Here is a 23,333-nt window from a genome sequence, read left to right as displayed (position 1 = left end):
ATTCTAGGGGCCGGACTACCTGCTAGGTCCCTCCCTATGGGTGGGACCAGGAAGGGGGGTGGTTACACCCCCAATCCTTTGTCCAGCTCGCCCCAGGCCCGGGACTGGTGTGCCCCAGGACCGGTTTGAACTGGCATATGCCCCGAGGCTCCTTGTGAGCCACAGGCATGTCTGGTTTCTTTCAAGCCCTACCTGACCAATACACAAAATCCTGTCTGGGGTGGTGCACGCACCTCCCCTGGCAGGAAACCCTTTGTCCACACCTCCCAAGCTGGAAGGACTCCCAGCAGCAGGAGGGCAGACTTGTGTCTGTGGTGGCAGCATCCATTTTGTGGAGCTGAGGCTATGTCTGATTTTACCCGGGTTTCAGGCACTGTACATGTCGTGTCCCTCTAGAAGGGTGGAATGCTAACCCCGTCGCCAGAATTGGCGAGGGGTTAGTATTCCAATTCGTATGACACCTTACTCGACATGTTTTGATAAAGCCAAACCAAAGATAGCATTTAACCGCGAGGTTCATAATGCACTTAAGAGTATATGGTATGACGATATCTGGAAACAGTAGAAGGAAGTTGTTCCGACCACTGCAGACAGGCTCAGCTCATGCCAGAGCACCATCTCACATGGAACCAAGCACTCTGCCTTCAGGATTGTTAAGGCCTGCTATAGGAGTGACTTATAGGTTACCAGGTGTCCCATTTAAGGTTAGGTATAGGTATACTACACCTAAGTAAGAGGTGATTACACCAACTTACCCCAGCTGAGTGATCAGCCAGTTGTGTCAAATCGTTAGGCCAAGCCTGGGGTGGCATAATACATGCTGCAGCCCTTGGCAGGCCTTGGGTACACCAATGCCCTGGGTACCTAGAGTACACTGGTACAGGGGCTGACAGGGTGATCCACTTCCAATTGGTTATGCACCTAGGGTGCATAGTTTTAATTTAGTAGAGAGAACAGCAGGCTGAGATCCTGAATGGCAGGATCTCAGGCCAACTAAGTCGAAAAACCAGCTAGACACTAGGCAAAAATTTGGGGGTAACCATAGTCAGATATCCACCTTCCTACAATGCTCCACTGTGAAGTCCATCCCCTGTAGGGAAATGGACCACCTAAGTAGTTTGGGGTTTTCACCCTTCATTTGATTTAGCCACAAGAGGGGCTTATGGTCGGTCTGAATCTTGAAGTGAGTGCCAAACAAGTATGGCCTCAACTTCTTCAGGGCCCAAACCACAGCAAAGGCCTCCCTCTCAATAGCTGACCAATTCTTCTCTCTGGGGGTCAGCCTCCTGCTAATAAAAGCTATGGGCTGGTCATGACCATCAAAATTCAGTTGCGATAGAACAGCTCCCACACCCAGCTCCGAAGCGTCTGTTTGGACAATGAATGGTTTGGAGTAGTCTGGACTCTTTAGGATAGGTGCTGTGCACATGGCCTGCTTTAGGTCATCGAATGCCTTCTGACAGCTTGCTGTCCACTGAACTTTTTTTGGCATCTTTTTACTTGTCAGGTCGTTTAGCGGGGTCACAATGGATCCATAATTTCTGACAAATTTCCGGTAATAACCAGTCAGGCCCAAGAAAGCTCGAACCTGAGTCTGGGTGGTTGGAGGAGCCCAGTCCTGGATGGCCTGTATTTTGCTCTCCAATGGTTGAACCTGGCCTCCACCTACAAGGTGGCCCAGGTATACAACCTGTGTCTGCCCTATCTGGCACTTGGTGGCCTTGATAGTGAGGCCTGCCTTCTGCAGGGCCTCTAACACTTTCCTCAGGTGGACCAGGTGATCCTCCCAGGTGGAGCTAAAGACAGCGATATCGTCCAGATACGCCGCACAGAAGTCGTCCAACCCAGTGAGAACTCGATTCACCAGCCTTTGGAAGGTGGCAGGTGCATTTTTCAAACCAAAGGGCATTACCACGAACTGATAATGCCCACCCGGGGTAGAAAATGCTGTTTTGGGCTTGGCCTCCTCAGCTAACCTGATTTGCCAATACCCAGCTGTCAGGTCAAACGTACTTAAGTAGTTGGCCGAGGCCAACCGGTCGATAAGTTCGTCTGCTCTGGGTATCGGGTGGGCGTCGGTCTTAGTGACCGCATTGAGACCTCTGTAGTCCACGCAAAACCTCATCTCTTTCTTACCGCCCTGGGTGTGAGGTTTCGGCACGAGCACTACGGGACTAGCCCAGGGGCTGTCCGAGGGTTCAATGACTCCCAGCTCCAACATTTTCTGCACCTCTGTCTTGATGCAGTCTCTGACATGATCAGGTTGCCGATAGATTTTACTCTTTACGGGCAGACTGTCCCCAGTGTCGACCTCGTGGGTACACCACTTGGTCTGACTGGGTGTCAGAGAGAACATATGTCGAAAGGATTGAAGAACCTGTTTACAATCCTCTTGTTGATGTCCAGAGAGGCTGCCACAAAAGACAACACCATCTACTGATCCATCGTCAGGGTTCTGAGAGAGCAGGTCTGGGAGAGGGTCACTCTCCTCCTCCTGTCCCTCATCTGTGGCCATGAGCAAGCCCATGCCCTCCCTGTCAACATATGCCTTGAGCCTGTTTACATGGAGCACCCTGTGGGGGCTCCGGGGAGTTCCCAGGTCTACCAAGTAGGTGACCTCTCCCTTTTGCTCAATGATCGTGTGGGGCCCAGACCATTTGTCTTTGAGTGCTGCTGGGGCCACTGGCTCCAGCACCCACACCTTCTGTCCAGGCTGATACACAGTTAGGACAGCCTTTTGGTCGTGCCAAGCTTTCTGTAATTCTTGGCTCGCCTCAAGGTTTTTAGACGCCTTCTCCATGTACTCCGCCATCCGCGAGCGGAGACCGAGCACATAGTCCACAATGTTTGATGCCGGCTTTCTGAGAGGTCTCTCCCATCCTTCCTTTACCAAACAAAGGGGTCCCCTTACAGGATGTCCAAACAGAAGCTCAAAAGGGCTGTAGCCAACCCCCTTCTGCGGGACCTCTCTGTAGGCGAACAAGAGGCAGGGTATCAGGACATCCCATCTCCGCCGAAGCTTTTCAGGTAGTCCGTGAATCATCCCTTTTAGGGTCCGGTTGAATCTCTCAACCAGCCCATTGCATTGTGGGTGATAGGGTGTGGTGAACTTGTAGTTGACACCACATTCCTTCCACATAGCAGTCAGATATCCCGACATGAAGTTTGCACCTCTGTCTGAGACGACCTCCTTAGGGAAGCCCACTCTGGAGAACACTCCAAGTAGGGCCCGTGCCACCACAGGTGCTGTAGTGGTCCTAAGGGGAATAGCTTCAGGATACCTGGTGGCGTGGTCCACCACCACCAGTATAAACTTGTGCCCTGATGCTGTCTGGGGTTCCATTGGTCCGACAATGTCGATCCCCACTCGTTCAAAGGGTACCCCCACCACGGGTAGTGGTATGAGGGGGGCCTTTGTCGTGCCACCTGACTTACCACTGGCTTGGCAAGTGACACAGGAGCGGCAAAACTCCTTCGTATCTTCGGACATGTGGGGCCAGTGAAAGTGTGGAACAATTCTGTCCCAAGTCTTATTCTGGCCTAAGTGACCTGCAAGGGGAATCTCGTGGGCCAAGGTGAGAAGGAAACCTCTCAGAGACAAGGGGATGACCAGCCTCCTGGTCGCACCAGGTTTGGGGTCTCTTGCCTCAGAGTACAGGAGTCCATCGTCCCAGTACACTTTGTGGGTACCTGTGGCGTTCCCTGCAGCCTCAGCAGCGGCCTGCTGTCTGAGGGGTTCAAGTGAGGGGCAGTCTAACTGTGCCTTCCCCAGGTCTTCCCTGGAGGGTCCCCCTGAGCCCAGAAACTCAACCTGACCAGGTTCAAGCTCTTGCGGCTCAGTTTCCCTCAGTTCTTTAAGGTCAGCCTCCTCGGAGACTTGATCCACGACCTGGGGCAAGGGGGAAGGCGAAGCCTTACCCTTACTGCTCCTTTTCTTGGAAGGTGTCTGGTCCGTTCTTCCAGGATCCAGCACCTGTTCAGTGGGGCATCTCTTGGCCTGTGACCTGGTCACAGCAAGGACATGTGCTGGCAAACCTAACATTTCCATGTGAGTCCTCTGCTCCACTTCTGACCATTGTGACGTTTCCAAATCATTGCCCAACAGACATTCTACGGGGAGGTCTGAACTAACCACAACCTTTTTCGGGCCACTTACCCCTCCCCAGGAGAAATCAACAACTGCCATACTGTGATTGGTAGTGACGTTGCTGGCATTGGTCACTAGGTAACTGGTACCTAGCATGATCTGTCCAGGGTCCACGAAGTTAGGCGTCACCATGGTGACACTGGCACACGTGTCCCTGTAGGCCTGAGCCACTTTTCCATTTATCAAAGGTGTCTGCCTGTATTTGCCCAAAGTATTGGGACTGGCATCAGGGGACATATCCATATCCCCTGTACAGACAAGGACGGCCTGAGTGAGCGTGCCGACTACGTCGTCACTCCCCTCGGTTCCCAAGGTTAACCCAACTAATGCCTTGGGAGGCGCACTACCACTGCTGACTGTACTAGGGGGCGCAGGTGCCTTAGGGGCTGCAGTGGTAGGAGTTTGCCCTCCTTTCTTGGTGCACTCACTAAACCAGTGAGTCTTACTTTTACAGTATTGGCACCACCTTTTTGACTGGCCTTCTTGAGTCTTCTTCTTCTGTGAAGCCTGACCCCCACCCTCTTTGGTTTGTTGGGGACCTGTCGAAGACTTCTGGTCATTTTGTTCGTTCTTGTTACCCTTTTGGTCTGCTTTCTTCTGACCACCCTGGTTCTGATTCTGGTTCTGCTTGACCCTTGTTCTGACCCATCTGTCTGCCTTCTTTCCCAATTCTTGGGGAGAGGTCAGATCCGAGTCGACAAGGTGCTGATGCAACAATTGGTTCTGACAGTTGTTTAAAATCTGTTCTCGCATGATAAGATTGTACAATCCTGTGTAATCAGTAACCTTGCTACCCAGCACCCAGCCTTCCAAAGCCTTAGTGGCACAATCGACAAAGTCAGCCCAATCCTGAGACTGAATTTTCTGGGTGTCCCGGAACAGCACCCGGTACTGTTCCGTGGTTAAGCCGAACCCATCAATCAGTGTGTTCTTCAGGACTTGGTAGTTGTTAGCATCCTCAGCTCTTGTAGTGAGGAGCTTGTCCCTTCCTTTACCTTCAAAGGAAAGCCACAGTATAGCTGCCCACTGACTTGGGGGGACGCACTGGACAGTGCAGGCCCTCTCCAAGGCAGTTATCCACTTGTGGATGTCGTCCCCTTGTTTAAAGGGGGGCACTATTTTACTCAGGTGTCTAGTGTCTATACCCCTGTGTAGGAAGGTGGATATCTGACTATGGTTACCCCCAAATTTTTGCCTAGTGTCTAGCTGGTTTTTCGACTTAGTTGGCCTGAGATCCTGCCATTCAGGCTCTCAGGCTATCTGCTCTCTCTGTGAAATGGACTCCATGTACCCTAGGTACATACCCAATTGGTTGGATCACCCTGTCAGCCCCTGTACAAGTGTACACTAGGTACCCAGGGCATTGGTGTATCCAAGGCCTGCCAGGGGCTGAAGCATGTATTATGCCACCCCAGGCTTGGCCTAACAATCTGACACAACTGGCTGATCACTCAGCTGGGGTAAGTTGGTGTAATCACCTCTTACTTAGGTGTAGTATACCTATACCTAAACTTAAATGGGACACCTGGTAACCTATAAGTCACTCCTATGGCAGGCCTTAACAATCCTGAAGGCAGAGTGCTTGGTTCCATGTGAGATGGTGCTCTGGCATGAGCTGAGCCTGTCTGCAGTGGTCGGAACAACTTCCTTCTACTGTTTCCAGATATCGTCATACCATATACTCTTAAGTGCATTATGAACCTCGCGGTTAAATGCTATCTTTGGTTTGGCTTTATCAAAACATGTCGAGTATAGTGTCATACGAATTGGAATACTAACCCCTCGCCAATTCTGGCGACGGGGTTAGCATTCCACCCTTCTAGAGGGACACGACATGTACAGTGCCTGAAACCCGGGTAAAATCAGACATAGCCTCAGCTCCACATAATGGATGCTGCCACCACAGACACAAGTCTGCCCTCCTGCTGCTGGGAGTCCTTCCAGCTTGGGAGGTGTGGACAAAGGGTTTCCTGCCAGGGGAGGTGCATGCACCACCCCAGACAGGATTTTGTGTATTGGTCAGGTAGGGCTTGAAAGAAACCAGACATGCCTGTGGCTCACAAGGAGCCTCGGGGCATATGCCAGTTCAAACCGGTCCTGGGGCACACCAGTCCCGGGCCTGGGGCGAGCTGGACAAAGGATTGGGGGTGTAACCACCCCCCTTCCTGGTCCCACCCATAGGGAGGGACCTAGCAGGTAGTCCGGCCCCTAGAATCCGAATAAAGGTAGGAGCTGTGTCCTAAGACTTTAGACATCCTGGAATCAACTTGAAACTAAGAAGAAGACGGGAACTTCGACGCTCTGCCGCACAGAGGACTGAAGCCAATCTCCCCTGTGGTCAGGGAGTGACCACCTTGCTAACGCAAGCACCATCCAGCGAATCAACGTCTGCTTTGCCGCCGCCTCCCGCCGGAGCCCGAGCCCAGAGACTGACAAGACCTGGACCTCCAGACCTCTCACCGCCCGATCCACAGTCCCTGCAAAGAGGAGACCCGTGGAGGCACCGAGACACGTGGAGCCAGCCATCTTGAAACGACTACGACAAGCTGACCAGTGCAACAACCGAGGCTCCCTCCAAGTTGTGCTTTGGGTCCTGAGAAGCCCAACCCTCGAGCAGCATCTGCACCAAAGGTGAGCCCTCCAGCATCTCCACGATCTGCGTGGGGCCCTTCTGCATTTTGCCACTCGACGCGCCTAACCGGTTGCTGGCCCGCTGGCTAGTGGCCATCTTGGCGACGAAATCTACGACAAACACCGCTGGTCTGGTTGCTCCAGACTGGCCCTTGCTCCCCTCCAAAGGAGCGATCCCTCTGACCTTGCTGGTCAGAACCAACAGCTGATTTCCGAATCCTTCTACAATTGCTTTTGCCAAGGCTTGTTTGCTTTGATCAAGTCGCCGACACCGCCGACAGTGAGAGCCTGCGTGGGACAGCTCGTGAGCCGACTCCTGGACGTCGTCGACCTTCAGGGACCACGTGGCTGCGGAGACAAGCTACCCCTCATCACCTGTTTGCACCCGACATCGCCTGGTACCCACCTGGTGCCACGCTGGTCACTGGCTAGTGACTGTGAACACTGTCCCCTCTGCTTACAGGTCTTCAACATCTCCGATCCACCCTTGGATCCACCGCATCTCTACCGGACCGACCGCCTGCAGCATCTTTGTCCCAGGCTCAACGGAACAGATAGAAGAAACCCGACGCACTTGGAGGCCTATGCACCCGCTTCCTGTGGGTGAGGTAAAGCTGGTACTCCGGTGCCCATGTGTAGTAATACATCTCTAGTGCCTGTGTTCCAAATCTTAAGTTCCTAGTCAACCCGGAAGATCTCCTTTGCAGTAACTTTGTACTTTTTACGCACCCATTAAAACCTATGGGAGCACGCGTGTGACTATTTGCTCTGCACACGCCACCCGTGGACCTCCTGGTCACTAACTGACGTTAGCTCCTTGTAGGCCCAGCGATTCTAGAGGCCCTAGGCCTTTTCCCTTTTCTGTTCGTGGTACTTATACCACTATTTTAGTATATGGTTTGAGTGGCCACCAGGGCCTATCCATAACGTGCAACTTCTGTGTATTCTGTGATAATCTTGTTTGACGATTTGTGCTCCTGTGCTCATAAAGAGACTAGGGGTTACTTTGAGAAATAAATACATATATATTTTGAATATATATCTGTGTGGTGTCCTTTCATTGGTATAAAAGGGGGTTGCATTTGGTAAAACAGCTGGCTTAACACGCTTCACGAGTTTAGCCTCAAAGACTGCTTAGCCTACGCTACCACTAGGGCAGCTAGTCCGAAAAGGTTGACTTACAACCACACCATAAGGGTTGCTTGGCATGGTACAAGGTGATCACTTTAATTAGTGAGCATCATATACCAGGCCAACTTCTCACACCCTGTCTTTCTCTCTATTGAGAATGCTGCCACCAGTGGGATCTAACCCACTTAATTTCTGCTCTCGGGCTAAGGCAAGTCTTTCTTTGGCGAGGGCAAGTTCTTCCCGCTCGATCCTCAGATTGACCTCCCGCATCTTCGCTTCATGCTCCCTCCTCTGAGGGGAAGTCATTCCTCTCTGAGAAGGTGCCTGAGAGACATGTGTATGAACCGATCTGCCAGAGCCTCTGGAGAGAGACCTAGCTCGTCCGTTCCCAAGGTTAAGCCTGCTTGAGCGTGGGCCCGGGGCTCCCCCAGTTCCATTCTCATGCCTGCTTAAGTTGGTCCTTGTAAGCCTGCCGACTACCACTGGACCTTTGTCTGCCTCGTCTCCCGATAACTCGTCCTCGTCCTCCTCCTCTGTGTGGAGGTCGAGGTCTGGGTCACCGAGGGTTCCCTCTAAGGGAGGCATGTTCCCATCTGCACTGGGGGGACCTGGGTTAGAGGACCTCCTAGTATCGTACGCCTCTAAGAGACCTATCAGTATTGCGATGGTAGGGTTAGAACCCTGGTTTAGCTTCCTGGAGGCACACAGTTGTCGCATCTCCTTGAAGCTAAGAGTTGCATATCGTGACACGACCTGTGGAGGGTCACTGACCACTAAGGGAGTCCCTGCAGACTCTCCGTGGACCGACATGCTTTTCTAGTGAGGTGTAAGTGTTGCACCTACCTACACTATGGGTTTACCTACTGATCCCTTGCTAAGAGTTGTAGTCAGGGTGTGCTAAGCCCTGTTACACTACAACAGCCGGTTCAGTAGAACTCGGAGTATTCTAAGTTAAGTTATATGTACCTGGGTACTTGTGTGATCTTTCACTGCGATATTCTTAGGATACGTGTGTGGTAAAACAACAGCAAGCTCAAATCCCAACCGCTGCTCACCAATGTGAGAAGTTGGCCTGATATGTAGTGCTCACTATTCTAGTGATCACTGTGTATCATTCCAAACGACCCTTATTGATGATTGGTTGTAAGTCAACCTTTTAGACCAGCTATCCTAGTAGCGTGGATACGAGCAGTCTTTAGGCTAAACTCTAGAGGGCGTGTTAAGCCAGCTGTTTACCATCACATATACCCCTTGAACACCAAGTGAAAGGACACCACACAAGTTGTTATGAAAATAAAAGGATATTTATTTATAACAAGACTACCCTGGCTCTTTATGAGTCAGGGAGCTAAGCACACTACAAAACTCTTAGGAAAATACTTCAGTTGCACAATTTACACAAATGCCCGAGGGGCACGAGAAACCATCTACACTAACAGTGAAATGCGAATGGTTAGAGTCTGGAGATACTGATTCCGGAGTGATCCGATCAGTGGGACTAAACGAAAAAGGAACTGGACACTTGTAGAGCGAACCTGCGATGGAGCACCGAGATGCTCGAGTTACCTAGCCCGGAGGCTGCGGCTGCGTGAAGTTCGGCAAGATGTCGGGAGTCCTCGTGTAGTCTCAGGAGCCTGAAAGAAGAAGTTGCTGGCAGGCGACCAGTGACGATGTTCAGAGCGATCCAAGCCTGGATCGGTGGTGAAGGAAAACCTGAAAGCAGAGGGGACTCAGTTCTCAACCGCTAGCCAGCGATCGTGTGGGTACCAGGAGGGTACCGGCTGAAGTCACCTCGACCAGGTGAGTGGGTGACGTCGGACTCGGCTGTTCCTCGGACCAGGAGGCGCGGCGGCGACCAGGATGGAGGGCGAGCTGTCCCACGAAGGTGTCTGCTGTCGATGATGCTGGGCCCAGGAAGGGGCAGCGGATCTTGGCAGTGGCCACCCAAGCGGGGGAGTCAAGATGGCGTCGGGAGTGGACCAGGAGGGTCCGTGGTACTCCTCTGTTGAAGGGGAGCAAGAGCCAGTCTGGAGCAACCAGACTAGTGATGAAACAATCGTGGTGCGTCGTGAAGAGGGCCACAAGCCGGTCGGCAAGTGGTCGAACAACGCGGTGAACAACAAGGAGCGGAAGGGCCCCCACGCAGATCTCGGGGATGCTGGGGAGGCAGACTTCGATGCTGGAGCTGCTCAGGGTTAGGGCTTCTCAACCCCTAGGTGCACTCACTCGAGGGTCCCTCGGTGGGCGTGCTAGATAAGCGTCGTGCAGGTTCTGAAGATAGCCGGTCCCGCAGGTCTCGTCACACCTACGACTCTCAGCTGAGCTGATGAGGGAGGTAAAAGGTCAGAGATGGCAGGGAACTCGGGTCTCGTCGAGCTGGGCAGTCTTGATCCGTAGGAGAGACTTACAGCAAACCGCAAGCGCTTAGATGGTGCCTGCTGGTGCAGGGTGGCTACTCCTTAGCCACAAGGGAGAGTCTTCAGAAATAGTCAAGAGTTCCTTTCGTGGAAAGTAGTTCGTGATTCGGAGTTATCCGATTATCTGATTATCCAATTTGGGAAGGGGACTCGCTCCTACCTTTATTCTAAGAAAAAGGGGCTGGCCCGTGACTAGGTTCTACCTATGGGTGCAGCCAGGAGGGGGGTGGTTACACCCCTATCTTTTGTCCGGCTTCGCGCCAGCTCAGGGGCTGGTGTGCCCCCGAAACTGGTTTGAGCCGGGCTATGCACAGTGAGCACCGGGGTGCCACTGGCAATCACCTTCCTTTCAGCCCTGCCTACCTGGGATACACAAACCCTGTCTGGGACGGTGCTAACACCGCCCTCGACAGGAAACCCTTTGTCCAAGCTCCCTTCGCTGGAAGGTCTCCCAGCAGCAGGAGGTCAGACTTGTGTCTGGTGGCAGCATCCATTTTGTGATGCTGAGGCTTGAGTCAACTTTAACCGGGGTTCAAGGTTACTTCCATGTCGTGTCCCTCTAAAAGGGGGGAATGCTAACCCCGTCACCAGGACTGGCGAGGGGTTCGTATTCCCATTCGTATGACACCTTACTCGACATGTATAGGTGATGCGATGCCAAAGTTAGCAAATAACCGCAAGGATTATAATGCATTAAAAGTAGTTGGCCCGCGTCACCATGGAACGGCTATTAGGACTTGGTTCCGCAAGCCGTCGACGGGCTCAGCTCGCGCCAGAGCACCGTCCCACATGATTCCCTGCACTCTGCCTTCAGGATTGTTAAGGCCTGCTATAGGAGTGACTGATAGGAATCCATGTGTCCATTTTAGGGTTTAGGTGTAGGAATACTACACCTACAGCAACGGGTGATTACACCACGTGGCCCCAGCTGTCGTGCAGCCAGTTGTGTCAGATTTGGGCGGCCATTCCGGGGGTGGCATAATACATGCTTCAGCCCCTGGTAGGCCCTGGGTACACCGATGCCCTGGATACCTGTGGTATGCTGAGACAGGGACTGACAAGGCGGCCCAGTTCCAATTAGTGGATGCACCTAATGTACATGTGTGTTAATTTCGAGAGAGAACAGCTAGGCTGTGGGTCTGATTGGCAGGCCCACAGCCGGAGAAAGTCGTAAACCAATGAAGCAAAAGCAAAAAATCTGGGTGATCATAGGATTGCAGACCCTACTCTCCTACAGTTAGTATTCCAATTCGTATGACACCTTACTCGACATGTTTTGATAAAGCCAAACCAAAGATAGCATTTAACCGCGAGGTTCATAATGCACTTAAGAGTATATGGTATGACGATATCTGGAAACAGTAGAAGGAAGTTGTTCCGACCACTGCAGACAGGCTCAGCTCATGCCAGAGCACCATCTCACATGGAACCAAGCACTCTGCCTTCAGGATTGTTAAGGCCTGCCATAGGAGTGACTTATAGGTTACCATGTGTCCCATTTAAGGTTAGGTATAGGTATACTACACCTAAGCAAGTGGTGATTACACCAACTTACCCCAGCTGAGTGATCAGCCAGTTGTGTCAAATTGTTAGGCCAAGCCTGGGGTGGCATAATACATGCTTCAGCCCCTGGCAGGCCTTGGGTACACCAATGCCCTGGGTACCTAGTGTACACTGGTACAGGGGCTGACAGGGTGATCCAACCAATTGGGTATGTACCTAGGGTACATGGAGTTCATTTTAAAGAGAGAACAGCCAGGCTGAGATCCTGAATAGCAGGATCTCAGGCCAACTAAGTCGAAAAACCAGCTAGACACTAGGCAAAAATTTGGGGGTAACCATAGTCAGATATCCACCTTCCTACACAGTCAATCTGTTTCAGTTAGTCAGTGTCAGTCAGTCAGTGTCAGTCAGTCTCAGTCAGTGTGAGTCAGTCAGTCAGTGTCAGTCAGTGTCAGTCAGTCAGTCAGTCAGTGTCAGTCAGTCAGTGTCAATCAGTGTCGGTCAGTGTCAGTCAGTGTCAGTCAGTCAGTCAGTGTCAGTCAGTGTCAGTCAGTGTCAGTCAGCCAGTGTCAGTCAGCCAGTGTCAGTCAGAGTCAGTCAGTCAATGTCAGTCAGAGTCAGTCAGTGTCTGTAAGTTTCAGTCAGTGTCAGTCAGTCAGTGTCAGTCAGTGTCCATCAGTGTCAGTCAGTCTGTCAGTCAGACAGTCAGTGTCAGTGTCAGTCAGTCAGTCAGTGTTAGTCAGTCTGTCAGTCAGTCAGTGTCAGTCAGTCAGTGTCAGTCAGTCAGTCAGTATCAGTCAGTCAGTGTCAGTCAGTCAGCCAGTCAATGTCAGTGTCAGTCAGTCAGTGTCAGTCAGTGTCAGTCAGTCAGTGTCAGTCAGTGTCAGTCAGTCAGTGTCAGTCAGTGTCAGTCAGTCTGTTTCAGTCAGTGTCAGTCAGTGTCCATCAGTGTCAGTCAGTCTGTCAGTCAGACAGTCAGTGTCAGTGTCAGTCAGTCAGTCAGTGTTAGTCAGTCTGTCAGTCAGTCAGTGTCAGTCAGTCAGTGTCAGTCAGTCAGTCAGTATCAGTCAGTCAGTGTCAGTCAGTCAGCCAGTCAATGTCAGTGTCAGTCAGTCAGTGTCAGTCAGTGTCAGTCAGTCAGTGTCAGTCAGTGTCAGTCAGTCAGTGTCAGTCAGTGTCAGTCAGTCTGTTTCAGTCAGTGTCAGTCAGTCAGTGTCAGTCAGTGTCAGTCAGTCAGTCAGTGTCAGTCAGTCAGTCAGTGTCAGTCAGTCACTGTCAATCAGTGTCAGTCAGTCAGTGTCAGGCAGTCAGTGTCAGTCAGTGCCAGTCAGTCAGTGTCAGTCAGTGTCAGTTAGTCAGTGTCAGTAAGGCAGTGTCAGTAAGTCAGTGTCAGTCAGTGTCAGTCAGTGTCAGTCAGTGTCAGTCAGTCAGTGTCAGTCAGTGTCAGTCAGTGTCAGTCAGTGTCAGTCAGTGTCAGCCAGTCAGTGTCAGTCAGTGTCAGTCAGTCAGTGTCAGTCAGTCAGTGTCAGTCAGTCAGTATCAGTGTCAGTCAGTGTCAGTCCGTGTCAGTCAATGTCAGTCAGTCAGTGTCAGTCAGTGTCAGTCAGTGTCAGTCTGTGTCAGCCAGTCAGTGTCAGTAAGTCAACGTCAGTCAGTGTCAGTCAGTCAGTGTCAGTCAGTGTCAGTCAGTGTCAGCCAGTCAGCCAATGTCAGCCAATGTCAGTCAGAGTCAGTCAGTCAAGGTCAGTCAGAGTCAGTCAGTGTCTGTAAGTTTCAGTCAGTGTCAGTCAGTCAGTGTCAGTCAGTCTGTCAGTCAGACAGTCAGTGTCAGTGTCAATCAGTCAGTATCAGTCAGTGTCAGTCAGTCAGTCAATGTCAGTGTCAGTCAGTCAGTGTCAGTCAGTGTCAGTCAGTCAGTGTCAGTCAGTCAGTATCAGTCAGTGTCAGTCAGTCAGAGTCAGGCAGTCAGTGTCAGTCAATGTCAGTGTCAGTCAGTCAGTGCCAGTCAGTCAGTCAGTGTCAGTCAGTCAGTGCCAGTCAGTCAGTCAGTCAGTGTCAGTCAGTCAATGTCAGTGTCAGTCAGTCAGTCAGTCAGTCAGTCAGTCAGTGTCAGTCAGTCAGTGTCAGTCAATGTCAGTCAGTCAGTGTCAGTCAGTCAGTGTCAGTCAGTCAGTGTCAGTCAGTCTCAGTCAGTGTGAGTCAGTCAGTCAGTGTCAATCAGTCAGTGTCAATCAGTGTCAGTCAGTGTCAGTCAGTCAGTGTCAGTCAGTGCCAGTCAGTCAGTGTCAGTCAGTGTCAGTCAGTGTCAGTCAGTGTCAGTCAGTGTCAATCAGTGTCAGTCAGTGTTAGTCAGTCAGTGTCAGTCAGTGCCAGTCAGTCAGTGTCAGTCAGTGTCAGTCAGTGTCAGTCAATGTCAGTCAGTGTCAGTCAGTGTCAGTCAGTGTCAGTCAGTCATTGTCAGTCAGTCTCAGTCAGTGTGAGTCAGTCAGTCAGTGTCAGTCAGTCAGTGTCAATCAGTGTCAGTCAGTCTGTCAGTCAGACAGTCAGTGTCAGTGTCAGTCAGTCAGTCAGTGTTAGTCAGTCTGTCTGTCAGTCAGTGTCAGTCAGTCAGTGTCAGTCAGTCAGTCAGTATCAGTCAGTCAGTCAGTGTCAGTCAGTCAGTCAGTCAGTCAATGTCAGTGTCAGTCAGTCAGTGTCAGTCAGTGTCAGTCAGTCAGTGTCAGTCAGTGTCAGTCAGTCAGTGTCAGTCAGTGTCAGTCAGTCTGTTTCAGTCAGTGTCAGTCAGTCAGTGTCAGTCAGGGTCAGTCAGTCAGTCAGTGTAAGTCAGTCAGTCAGTGTCAGTCAGTCACTGTCAATCAGTGTCAGTCAGTCAGTGTCAGTCAGTCAGTGTCAGTCAGTGCCAGTCAGTCAGTGTCAGTCAGTGTCAGTCAGTGTCAGTCAGTGTCAGCCAGTCAGTGTCAGTCAGTGTCAGTCAGTCAGTGTCAGTCAGTCAGTATCAGTGTCAGTCAGTGTCAGTCCGTGTCAGTCAATGTCAGTCAGTCAGTGTCAGTCAGTGTCAGTCAGTGTCAGTCTGTGTCAGCCAGTCAGTGTCAGTCAGTCAACGTCAGTCAGTGTCAGTCAGTCAGTGTCAGTCAGTGTCAGTCAGTGTCAGCCAGTCAGCGTCAGTCAGCCAATGTCAGTCAGAGTCAGTCAGTCAAGGTCAGTCAGAGTCAGTCAGTGTCTGTAAGTTTCAGTCAGTGTCAGTCAGTCAGTGTCAGTCAGTCTGTCAGTCAGACAGTCAGTGTCAGTGTCAGTCAGTCAGTGTCAGTCAGTCTGTCAGTCAGACAGTCAGTGTCAGTGTCAGTCAGTCAGTATCAGTCAGTGTCAGTCAGTCAGTCAATGTCAGTGTCAGTCAGTCAGTGTCAGTCAGTGTCAGTCAGTCAGTGTCAGTCAGTCAGTATCAGTCAGTGTCAGTCAGTCAGAGTCAGGCAGTCAGTGTCAGTCAATGTCAGTGTCAGTCAGTCAGTCAGTGTCAGTCAGTCAGTGCCAGTCAGTCAGTCAGTCAGTGTCAGTCAGTCAATGTCAGTGTCAGTCAGTCAGTCAGTCAGTCAGTCAGTCAGTCAGTGTCAGTCAGTGTCAGTCAGTCAGTGTCAGTCAGTCAGTGTCAGTCAGTCAGTGTCAGTCAGTCAGTGTCAGTCAGTCAGTGTCAGTCAGTCTCAGTCAGTGTGAGTCAGTCAGTCAGTGTCAATCAGTCAGTGTCAATCAGTGTCAGTCAGTGTCAGTCAGTCAGTGTCAGTCAGTGCCAGTCAGTCAGTGTCAGTCAGTCACTGTCAATCAGTGTCAGTCAGTCAGTGTCAGTCAGTCAGTGTCAGTCAGTGCCAGTCAGTCAGTGTCAGTCAGTGTCAGTCAGTGTCAGTCAGTGTCAGTCAGTGTCAGCCAGTCAGTGTCAGTCAGTGTCAGTCAGTCAGTGTCAGTCAGTCAGTGTCAGTCAGTCAGTGTCAGTCAGTCAGTATCAGTGTCAGTCAGTGTCAGTCCGTGTCAGTCAATGTCAGTCAGTCAGTGTCAGTCAGTGTCAGTCTGTGTCAGCCAGTCAGTGTCAGTCAGTCAACGTCAGTCAGTGTCAGTCAGTCAGTGTCAGTCAGTGTCAGTCAGTGTCAGCCAGTCAGCGTCAGTCAGCCAATGTCAGTCAGAGTCAGTCAGTCAAGGTCAGTCAGAGTCAGTCAGTGTCTGTAAGTTTCAGTCAGTGTCAGTCAGTCAGTGTCAGTCAGTCTGTCAGTCAGACAGTCAGTGTCAGTGTCAGTCAGTCAGTATCAGTCAGTGTCAGTCAGTCAGTCAATGTCAGTGTCAGTCAGTCAGTGTCAGTCAGTGTCAGTCAGTCAGTGTCAGTCAGTCAGTATCAGTCAGTGTCAGTCAGTCAGAGTCAGGCAGTCAGTGTCAGTCAATGTCAGTGTCAGTCAGTCAGTGCCAGTCAGTCAGTCAGTGTCAGTCAGTCAGTGCCAGTCAGTCAGTCAGTCAGTGTCAGTCAGTCAATGTCAGTGTCAGTCAGTCAGTCAGTCAGTCATTCAGTCAGTCAGTGTCAGTCAGTCAGTGTCAGTCAGTGTCAGTCAGTCAGTGTCAGTCAGTCAGTGTCAGTCAGTCAGTGTCAGTCAGTCAGTGTCAGTCAGTGTGAGTCAGTCAGTCAGTGTCAATCAGTCAGTGTCAATCAGTGTCAGTCAGTGTCAGTCAGTCAGTGTCAGTCAGTGCCAGTCAGTCAGTGTCAGTCAGTCACTGTCAATCAGTGTCAGTCAGTCAGTGTCAGTCAGTCAGTGTCAGTCAGTGCCAGTCAGTCAGTGTCAGTCAGTGTCAGTCAGTGTCAGTCAGTGTCAGTCAGTGTCAGCCAGTCAGTGTCAGTCAGTGTCAGTCAGTCAGTGTCAGTCAGTCAGTGTCAGTCAGTCAGTATCAGTGTCAGTCAGTGTCAGTCCGTGTCAGTCAATGTCAGTCAGTCAGTGTCAGTCAGTGTCAGTCAGTGTCAGTCTGTGTCAGCCAGTCAGTGTCAGTCAGTCAACGTCAGTCAGTGTCAGTCAGTCAGTGTCAGTCAGTGTCAGTCAGTGTCAGCCAGTCAGCGTCAGTCAGCCAATGTCAGTCAGAGTCAGTCAGTCAAGGTCAGTCAGAGTCAGTCAGTGTCTGTAAGTTTCAGTCAGTGTCAGTCAGTCAGTGTCAGTCAGTCTGTCAGTCAGACAGTCAGTGTCAGTGTCAGTCAGTCAGTATCAGTCAGTGTCAGTCAGTCAGTCAATGTCAGTGTCAGTCAGTCAGTGTCAGTCAGTGTCAGTCAGTCAGTGTCAGTCAGTCAGTATCAGTCAGTGTCAGTCAGTCAGAGTCAGGCAGTCAGTGTCAGTCAATGTCAGTTTCAGTCAGTCAGTGCCAGTCAGTCAGTCAGTGTCAGTCAGTCAGTGCCAGTCAGTCAGTCAGTCAGTGTCAGTCAGTCAATGTCAGTGTCAGTCAGTCAGTCAGTCAGTCAGTCAGTCAGTCAGTCAGTGTCAGTCAGTCAGTGTCAGTCAGTGTCAGTCAGTCAGTGTCAGTCAGTCAGTGTCAGTCAGTCAGTGTCAGTCAGTCTCAGTCAGTGTGAGTCAGTCAGTCAGTGTCAATCAGTCAGTGTCAATCAGTGTCAGTCAGTGTCAGTCAGTCAGTGTCAGTCAGTGCCAGTCAGTCAGTGTCAGTCAGTGTCAGTCAGTGTCAGTCAGTGTCAGTCAGTGTCAGTCAGTGTCAATCAGTGTCAGTCAGTGTTAGTCAGTCAGTGTCAGTCAGTGCCAGTCAGTCAGTGTCAGTCAGTGTCAGTCAGTGTCAGTCAATGTCAGTCAGTGTCAGTCAGTGTCAGTCAGTGTCAGTCAGTCAGTGTCAGTCAGTCTCAGTCAGTGTGAGTCAGTCAGTCAGTGTCAGTCAGTCAGTGTCAATCAGTGTCAGTCAGTCTGTCAGTCAGACAGTCAGTGTCAGTGTCAGTCAGTCAGTCAATGTCAGTGTCAGTCAGTCAGTGTCAGTCAGTCAGTGTCAGTCAGTCAGTCAGTATCAGTCAGTCAGTCAGTGTCAGTCAGTCAGTCAGTCAATGTCAGTGTCAGTCAGTCAGTGTCAGTCAGTGTCAGTCAGTGTCAGTCAGTCAGTGTCAGTCAGTCAGTGTCAGTCAGTGTCAGTCAGTCTGTTTCAGTCCGTGTCAGTCAGTCAGTGTCAGTCAGGGTCAGTCAGTGTAAGTCAGTCAGTCAGTGTCAGTCAGTCACTGTCAATCAGTGTCAGTCAGTCAGTGTCAGTCAGTCAGTGTCAGTCAGTGCCAGTCAGTCAGTGTCAGTCAGTGTCAGTTAGTCAGTGTCAGTTAGTCAGTGTCAGTAAGTCAGTGTCAGTCAGTGTCAGTCAGTGTCAGTCAGTGTCAGTCAGTCAGTGTCAGTCAGTGTCAGTGTGTCAGTCAGTGTCAGTCAGTGTCAGTCAGTGTCAGCCAGTCAGTGTCAGTCAGTGTCAGTCAGTCAGTGTCAGTCAGTCAGTGTCAGTCAGTGTCCGTCAGTGTCAGTCAGTCTGTCAGTCAGACAGTCAGTGTCAGTGTCAGTCAGTCAGTCAGTGTCAGTCAGTGTCAGTCAGTCAGTCAGTCAGTGTCAGTCAGTCAGTGTCAATCAGTGTCGGTCAGTGTCAGTCAGTGTCAGTCAGTCAGTCAGTGTCAGTCAGTGTCAGTCAGTGTCAGTCAGCCAGTGTCAGTCAGCCAGTGTCAGTCAGAGTCAGTCAGTCAATGTCAGTCAGAGTCAGTCAGTGTCTGTAAGTTTCAGTCAGTGTCAGTCAGTCAGTGTCAGTCAGTGTCCGTCAGTGTCAGTCAGTCTGTCAGTCAGACAGTCAGTGTCAGTGTCAGTCAGTCAGTCAGTGTTAGTCAGTCTGTCAGTCAGTCAGTGTCAGTCAGTCAGTGTCAGTCAGTCAGTCAGTATCAGTCAGTCAGTCAGTGTCAGTCAGTCAGTCAGTCAATGTCAGTGTCAGTCAGTCAGTGTCAGTCAGTGTCAGTCAGTCAGTGTCAGTCAGTGTCAGTCAGTCAGTGTCAGTCAGTGTCAGTCAGTCTGTTTCAGTCAGTGTCAGTCAGTCAGTGTCAGTCAGTGTCAGTCAGTCAGTCAGTGTCAGTCAGTCAGTCAGTGTCAGTCAGTCACTGTCAATCAGTGTCAGTCAGTCAGTGTCAGTCAGTCAGTGTCAGTCAGTGCCAGTCAGTCAGTGTCAGTCAGTGTCAGTTAGTCAGTGTCAGTTAGTCAGTGTCAGTAAGTCAGTGTCAGTCAGTGTCAGTCAGTGTCAGTCAGTGTCACTCAGTGTCAGCCAGTCAGTGTCAGTCAGTGTCAGTCAGTCAGTGTCAGTCAGTCAGTGTCAGTCAGTCAGTATCAGTGTCAGTCAGTGTCAGTCCGTGTCAGTCAATGTCAGTCAGTCAGTGTCAGTCAGTGTCAGTCAGTGTCAGTCTGTGTCAGCCAGTCAGTGTCAGTCAGTGTCAGTCAGTGTCAGTCAGTCAGTGTCAGTCAGTGTCAGTCAGTGTCAGTCAGTCAGCGTCAGTCAGCCAATGTCAGTCAGAGTCAGTCAGTCAATGTCAGTCAGAGTCAGTCAGTGTCTGTAAGTTTCAGTCAGTGTCAGTCAGTCAGTGTCAGTCAGTCTGTCAGTCAGACAGTCAGTGTCAGTGTCAGTCAGTCAGTATCAGTCAGTGTCAGTCAGTCAGTCAATGTCAGTGTCAGTCAGTCAGTGTCACTCAGTGTCAGTCAGTCAGTGTCAGTCAGTCAGTATCAGTCAGTGTCAGTCAGTCAGAGTCAGGCAGTCAGTGTCAGTCAATGTCAGTGTCAGTCAGTCAGTGCCAGTCAGTCAGTCAGTGTCAGTCAGTCAGTGCCAGTCAGTCAGTCAGTCAGTGTCAGTCAGTCAGTGTCAGTGTCAGTCAGTCAGTCAGTCAGTCAGTCAGTCAGTCAGTGTCAGTCAGTCAGTGTCAGTCAGTGTCAGTCAGCCAGTGTCAGTCAGTCAGTGTCAGTCAGTCAGTGTCAGTCAGTCAGTGTCAGTCAGTCTCAGTCAGTGTGAGTCAGTCAGTCAGTGTCAATCAGTCAGTGTCAATCAGTGTCAGTCAGTGTCAGTCAGTCAGTGTCAGTCAGTGCCAGTCAGTCAGTGTCAGTCAGTCACTGTCAATCAGTGTCAGTCAGTCAGTGTCAGTCAGTCAGTGTCAGTCAGTGCCAGTCAGTCAGTGTCAGTCAGTGTCAGTCAGTGTCAGTCAGTGTCAGTCAGTGTCAGCCAGTCAGTGTCAGTCAGTGTCAGTCAGTCAGTGTCAGTCAGTCAGTATCAGTGTCAGTCAGTGTCAGTCCGTGTCAGTCAATGTCAGTCAGTCAGTGTCAGTCAGTGTCAGTCAGTGTCAGTCTGTGTCAGCCAGTCAGTGTCAGTCAGTCAACGTCAGTCAGTGTCAGTCAGTCAGTGTCAGTCAGTGTCAGTCAGTGTCAGCCAGTCAGCGTCAGTCAGCCAATGTCAGTCAGAGTCAGTCAGTCAAGGTCAGTCAGAGTCAGTCAGTGTCTGTAAGTTTCAGTCAGTGTCAGTCAGTCAGTGTCAGTCAGTCTGTCAGTCAGACAGTCAGTGTCAGTGTCAGTCAGTCAGTATCAGTCAGTGTCAGTCAGTCAGTCAATGTCAGTGTCAGTCAGTCAGTGTCAGTCAGTGTCAGTCAGTCAGTGTCAGTCAGTCAGTATCAGTCAGTGTCAGTCAGTCAGAGTCAGGCAGTCAGTGTCAGTCAATGTCAGTGTCAGTCAGTCAGTGCCAGTCAGTCAGTCAGTGTCAGTCAGTCAGTGCCAGTCAGTCAGTCAGTCAGTGTCAGTCAGTCAATGTCAGTGTCAGTCAGTCAGTCAGTCAGTCAGTCAGTCAGTCAGTGTCAGTCAGTCAGTGTCAGTCAGTGTCAGTCAGTCAGTGTCAGTCAGTCAGTGTCAGTCAGTCAGTGTCAGTCAGTCTCAGTCAGTGTGAGTCAGTCAGTCAGTGTCAATCAGTCAGTGTCAATCAGTGTCAGTCAGTGTCAGTCAGTCAGTGTCAGTCAGTGCCAGTCAGTCAGTGTCAGTCAGTGTCAGTCAGTGTCAGTCAGTGTCAGTCAGTGTCAGTCAGTGTCAATCAGTGTCAGTCAGTGTTAGTCAGTCAGTGTCAGTCAGTGCCAGTCAGTCAGTGTCAGTCAGTGTCAGTCAGTGTCAGTCAATGTCAGTCAGTGTCAGTCAGTGTCAGTCAGTGTCAGTCAGTCAGTGTCAGTCAGTCTCAGTCAGTGTGAGTCAGTCAGTCAGTGTCAGTCAGTCAGTGTCAATCAGTGTCAGTCAGTCTGTCAGTCAGACAGTCAGTGTCAGTGTCAGTGTCAGTGTCAGTCAGTCAGTCAGTGTTAGTCAGTCTGTCAGTCAGTCAGTGTCAGTCAGTCAGTGTCAGTCAGTCAGTCAGTATCAGTCAGTCAGTCAGTGTCAGTCAGTCAGTCAGTCAATGTCAGTGTCAGTCAGTCAGTGTCAGTCAGTGTCAGTCAGTCAGTGTCAGTCAGTGTCAGTCAGTCAGTGTCAGTCAGTGTCAGTCAGTCTGTTTCAGTCAGTGTCAGTCAGTCAGTGTCAGTCAGGGTCAGTTAGTCAGTCAGTGTAAGTCAGTCAGTCAGTGTCAGTCAGTCACTGTCAATCAGTGTCAGTCAGTCAGTGTCAGTCAGTCAGTGTCAGTCAGTGCCAGTCAGTCAGTGTCAGTCAGTGTCAGTTAGTCAGTGTCAGTTAGTCAGTGTCAGTAAGTCAGTGTCAGTCAGTGTCAGTCAGTGTCAGTCAGTGTCAGTCAGTCAGTGTCAGTCAGTGTCAGTCAGTGTCAGTCAGTGTCAGTCAGTGTCAGCCAGTCAGTGTCAGTCAGTGTCAGTCAGTCAGTGTCAGTCAGTCAGTGTCAGTCAGTGTCCGTCAGTGTCAGTCAGTCTGTCAGTCAGACAGTCAGTGTCAGTGTCAGTCGGTCAGTCAGTGTCAGTCAGTGTCAGTCAGTCAGTCAGTCAGTGTCAGTCAGTCAGTGTCAATCAGTGTCGGTCAGTGTCAGTCAGTGTCAGTCAGTCAGTCAGTGTCAGTCAGTGTCAGTCAGTGTCAGTCAGCCAGTGTCAGTCAGCCAGTGTCAGTCAGAGTCAGTCAGTCAATGTCAGTCAGAGTCAGTCAGTGTCTGTAAGTTTCAGTCAGTGTCAGTCAGTCAGTGTCAGTCAGTGTCCGTCAGTGTCAGTCAGTCTGTCAGTCAGACAGTCAGTGTCAGTGTCAGTCAGTCAGTCAGTGTTAGTCAGTCTGTCAGTCAGTCAGTGTCAGTCAGTCAGTGTCAGTCAGTCAGTATCAGTCAGTCAGTCAGTGTCAGTCAGTCAGTCAGTCAATGTCAGTGTCAGTCAGTCAGTGTCAGTCAGTGTCAGTCAGTCAGTGTCAGTCAGTGTCAGTCAGTCAGTGTCAGTCAGTGTCAGTCAGTCTGTTTCAGTCAGTGTCAGTCAGTCAGTGTCAGTCAGTGTCAGTCAGTCAGTCAGTGTCAGTCAGTCACTGTCAATCAGTGTCAGTCAGTCAGTGTCAGTCAGTCAGTGTCAGTCAGTGTCAGTCAGTCAGTGTCAGTCAGCCAGTATCAGTCAGTGTCAGTCAGTCAGAGTCAGGCAGTCAGTGTCAGTCAATGTCAGTGTCAGTCAGTCAGTGCCACTCAGTCAGTCAGTGTCAGTCAGTCAGTGCCAGTCAGTCAGTCAGGCAGTGTCAGTCAGTCAGTGTCAGTGTCAGTCAGTCAGTCAGTCAGTCAGTGTCAGTCAGTCAGTGTCAGTCAGTGTCAGTCAGTCAGTGTCAGTCAGTCAGTGTCAGTCAGTCAGTGTCAGTCAGTCTCAGTCAGTGTGAGTCAGTCAGTCAGTGTCAATCAGTCAGTGTCAATCAGTGTCAGTCAGTGTCAGTTAGTCAGTGTCAGTCAGTGCCAGTCAGTCAGTGTCAGTCAGTGTCAGTCAGTGTCAGTCAGTCTCAGCCAATGTCAGTCAGTGTCAGTCAGTGTCAATCAGTGTCAGTCAGTGTTAGTCAGTCAGTGTCAGTCAGTGCCAGTCAGTCAGTGTCAGTCAGTGTCAGTCAGTGTCAGTCAATGTCAGTCAGTGTCAGTCAGTGTCAGTCAGTCAGTGTCAGTCAGTCTCAGTCAGTGTGAGTCAGTCAGTCAGTGTCAGTCAGTCAGTCAGTGTCAGTCAGTCAGTGTCAATCAGTGTCAGTCAGTGTCAGTCATTGCCAGTCAGTCAGTGCCAGTCAGTCAGTGTCAGTCAGTCAGTGTCAGTCAGTGTCAGTCAGTGTTAGTCAGTGTCAGTCAGTGTTAGTCAGTGTCAGTTAGTCAGTGTCAGTAAGTCAGTCAGTGTCAGTCAGTGTCAGTCAGTGTCAGTCAGTGTCAGCCAGTGTCAGTCAGTGTCAGCCAGTGTCAGTCAGTCAGTGTCAGTCAGTCAGTATCAGTGTCAGTCAGTGTCAGTCATGTCAGTCAGTGTCAGTCAGTGTCAGTCAATGTCAGTCAGTCAGTGTCAGTCAGTGTCAGCCAGTCAGTGTCAGTCAGCCAATGTC

The sequence above is a fragment of the Triturus cristatus genome, chromosome 4_1 (genome assembly GCF_964204655.1).
Source record: "Triturus cristatus chromosome 4_1, aTriCri1.1, whole genome shotgun sequence".
Classification (NCBI taxonomy): Eukaryota; Metazoa; Chordata; class Amphibia; order Caudata; family Salamandridae; genus Triturus; species Triturus cristatus.
This window is presented reverse-complemented; position numbering follows the sequence as displayed.